This window comes from Lagenorhynchus albirostris, chromosome 3 (genome assembly GCF_949774975.1).
Source record: "Lagenorhynchus albirostris chromosome 3, mLagAlb1.1, whole genome shotgun sequence".
Taxonomy (NCBI): domain Eukaryota; kingdom Metazoa; phylum Chordata; class Mammalia; order Artiodactyla; family Delphinidae; genus Lagenorhynchus; species Lagenorhynchus albirostris.
In genome coordinates, this window is record NC_083097.1 from 157,882,442 (window position 1) to 157,886,363 (window position 3,922).

At 44.5% G+C, this 3,922-nt stretch overlaps 1 pseudogene; it reads right to left on the reverse strand.

Moving 5' to 3' along the window:
- Positions 1 to 2,041: 2,041 nt before the first annotated feature.
- Positions 2,042 to 2,699, reverse strand: LOC132518643 (small nuclear ribonucleoprotein E-like; annotated as a pseudogene).
- Positions 2,700 to 3,922: the final 1,223 nt, after the last annotated feature.

Sequence of the window (3,922 nt, forward strand, 5' to 3'; positions counted from 1 at the left end):
CAGGTCTTAGTTGCGGCACTCGAGATCTTCATCGCGGCACTCGGGATCTTCGTTGCGGCACGTGGGATCTTCCTTTGCAGTGCTTGGGCTCTTCATTGTGGTGCGCGGGCTTCTCTAGTTGCAGAGCACGGGCTCTCTAGATGTGGTGCATGGGCTCTAGAACGCGCGGGCTGTAGAACGTGCGGGCTCAGTAGTTGTGGCATGTGGGCTCAGTTGCCCTGAGGCACGTGGGACCTTAGTTCCCCAACCAGGGATAGAACCCCATCCCTGCATTGGAAGGCGGATTCTTAACCACTGGACCACCAGGGAAGCCCCCTAGAAAAATTATTTTAACTAATGGAATTGAATTCTACAGAAATTCTCTCAGGGGCAGAGATACGTTCTTAGATATTTGGCACCTTCTCAAAAGTTTACCCTGCTACCACCATGAAAGGGACAAAGAAAGCAAAAACCTTTATTCTATAAATATCAATCGTCACATGTTCAAATACACTTTAACTCCTTGAAAAGCTTCTTTCAAGCACCAAAATTCTGTCTTTCAAGCACCAGCCCTGAAGTTTGTCAGCATCTTGAACTAGACTGAACCGAGTCACGTGCCATGGCCGAAAAGTTCTAGTTGAAGATACTTTGTTTTGTTTTGTTTTAATTTTATTGAAGTAGAGTTGATTTACAATGCTGCGTTCATTTCTGCTGTAGGACAAAGTGATTCAGTTACACATATATATTCTTCTTCATATTCTTTTCCATTATGGTTTATCACAGGATATTGAATATAGTTCCCTGTGCTAGACAGCTTGCTGTTTATCCATTCTCTATATAATAGTTTGCGTCTGCTAACTCCAAACTCCCATTCTAATAGACATTTCTCCAAAGAAGATATACAGATTGCCAACAAACCCTTGAAAGAATGCTCAACATCACTAATCATTAGAGAAGCGCAAATCAAAACTACAATGAGGGGGTCAGAAGGGCCATCATCCAAAAATCTACAAACAGTAAATGCTGGAGAGGGTGTGGAGAAAAAGGAACTCTCTTGCACTGTTGGTGGGAATGTAAATTGATACAACCAGTATGGAGAACAGTATGGAGGTTCCTTAAAAAGCTAAAAATAGAACTACCATACGACCCAGCAATCCCACTACTGGGTATACACCCTGAGAAAACCATAATTCAAAAAAAGTCATGTACCACAATGTTCATTGCAGCTCTATTTACAATAGCCAGGACATGGAATCAACCTAAGTGTCCATCGACAGATGAATGGATAAAGAAGATGTGGCACATATATACAATGGAATCTTACTCAGCCATAAAAAGAAATGATATTGAGTTATTTGTAGTGAGGTGGATGGACCTAGAGTCTGTCATACAGAGTGAAGTAATTCAGAAAGAGGAAAACGAATATCGTATGCTCTCACATATATATGGAATTAAAAAAAATGGTTCTGAAGAGCCTAGGGGCAGGACAGGAATAGAGACGCAGATGTAGAGAATGGACTTGAGGACATGGAGAGGGGGAAGGGTAAGCTGAGACGAAGTGAGAGAGTGGCATGGACGTATATACACTACCAAATGTAAAATGGATAGCTAGTGGGAAGCAGCCGCATAGCACAGGGAAATCAGCTCGGTGCTTTGAGACCACCTAGAGGGGTGGGATAGGGAGGGTGGGAGGCAGATGCAAGAGGGAGGGATATGGGGATATATGTATATGTATAGCTGATTCACTTTTTTATAAAGCAGAAGCTAACACACTACTGTAAAGCAATTATACTCCAATGAAGATGTTAAAAAAAAAAAAACCTCCCAATCTATCCCTCCCCCATCTTCTTCCCCCTTGGCAACCACCAGTCTGTTCTCTACATCTGTGAGTCTGTTTCTGATAAGTTCATTTGTGTCATATTTTAGATTCCACATATAAGTGATATCATATGGTATTTGTCTTTCTCTTTCTGACTTATTTCACTTAGTATGATCATCTCTACGTCCACCCTTGTTGCTGCAAATGGCATTATTTTATCCTCTTTTATGGCTGAGTAATATTCTAGTTGGAGACACTTTGGAGCAGAGTAGTATTACCTCCTTTGAGCATGATCTGCCCCAGGTGTTTTCTTGACTTTGTTTTAGAATGAATCCCTCAGCATCATCTGATATAAGGTTTCTGTACTCATTAAAACCAATGATACAGCCCTCTATCTGCATACTCACTTGCTCATAAAGCTACAGTTGAGGGACTTCCCTGGTAGCACAGTTGTTAAGAATCCACCTGTCAATGCAGGTGACATGGGATCAAGCCCTGGTCCGGGAAGATCCCACATGCCGCAGAGCAACTGAGCCCACGCACCACAACTACAGAGCTCGCACTCTAGAGCCCGCGAGCCACAACTACTGAGCCCACATGCCACAGTTACTGAAACCCACGTGCCTAGAGTCCGTGCTCCGCAACAAGAGAAGCCACCGCAAGGAGAAGCCCATGCACTGCAACGAAGAGTAGCCCCGGCTCGCCACAACTAGAGAAACCCCATGCACAGCAACGAAGACCCAACGTAGCCAAAAAAAAATAAATAAAATAAACTTATACTAAAAAACAAATAAATAAAATAAAGCCAGACTTGAATCCGAGATCTCTTTTGCAAGTATCTGAAAATGATGGGGTGCACTGTCACCTTCTGCACTTTTTGGTTCTGACCATGGTACCCCATGGTGGATGCTCACCATGACTAACCCACCTGAGATTTTTTTTTTTTTTTTTTTTTTGCGGTACGCGGGCCTCTCACTGTTGCGGCCTCTCCCGTTCCGGAGCACAGGCTCCGGATGCGCAGGCTCAGCGGCCATGGCTCACGCGCCCAGCCGCTCCGTGGCATGTGGGATCTTCCCGGACCGGGGCACGAACCCGTGTCCCCTGCATCGGCAGGCGGACTCTCAACCACTGCGCCACAAGGGAGGCCCCTGAGATATTTTTAAATGATAGATTTAAAGAAAAAAAATCAAGGAAATGATAGCACCTTTGGTGCACAGACATGGGTTTAGCAGCCACTGTTGATGACCTCTCCCCACATTCCTTCAACACACCCGTAGTTCACCTGCAGACAGTTCCCATCACATGCCAACGACTTCTGATACAGAGTGTTCTTGGCCCGCGTGTGGCAGACCAGAAGCTGCAGGGTGTTAATGCCCAGGGTGTAGCCATCAATCTCTGAGGGTCAAGAGTTGGTGGGCAAATACCCCCAGCATCCTGACCTTTCAGTTGGATGACTCTAAGATGACTTCAGAGTAGACGTCAGAAGTGTTCATAAGATCCCTAGTGGAAACAACCCCTGATTGCCCGCAGTGGTAGCCACTCATGAACGTACCTCCTCTCCCTGTCTCCTTTCCCCACTCTCTCACCAGGCTTCCAGGAACCACCTCCCACAAACTCTTGTTTGGGGGTCTACTTTTGGGGAAACCCAAAGTAAGACATGGGCAAAAGGGTAGAGGTGACGTGGGGATAACTAAAGTTTGTAAACTCTGAGATAGTGCATCTAAAACACTCGGGGCCTGGTGCATAGTAAACACTCAACAGATGCTATTGGTTGTTTTGTTGTTGTTACTTTTTTAAAATTGTGGTAAAATACACATAACATAAAATTTACCATCTTAATCTGTTTTCAGTGTATAGTTAAGTAGCATTTCATCTCGCAAAATGGGGACTCTGTCCCCATTAAACACTGACTCCCCATTTCCACCCCTCAGCCGCTTGCACCCACCTTTCTACTTTCTTCTGTCTCTGTGAATTTGACTACTCTAGGGACCTCATATGAGACGAATCATGCAATATCTGTCCTTTTTGTGACTGGCGTATTTCATTTAGCATAATGTCCTCAAGTTTCATCCACATTACAGCTTGTGTCAGAAGGTCCTTCCTTTTTAAGACTGAATAATATTC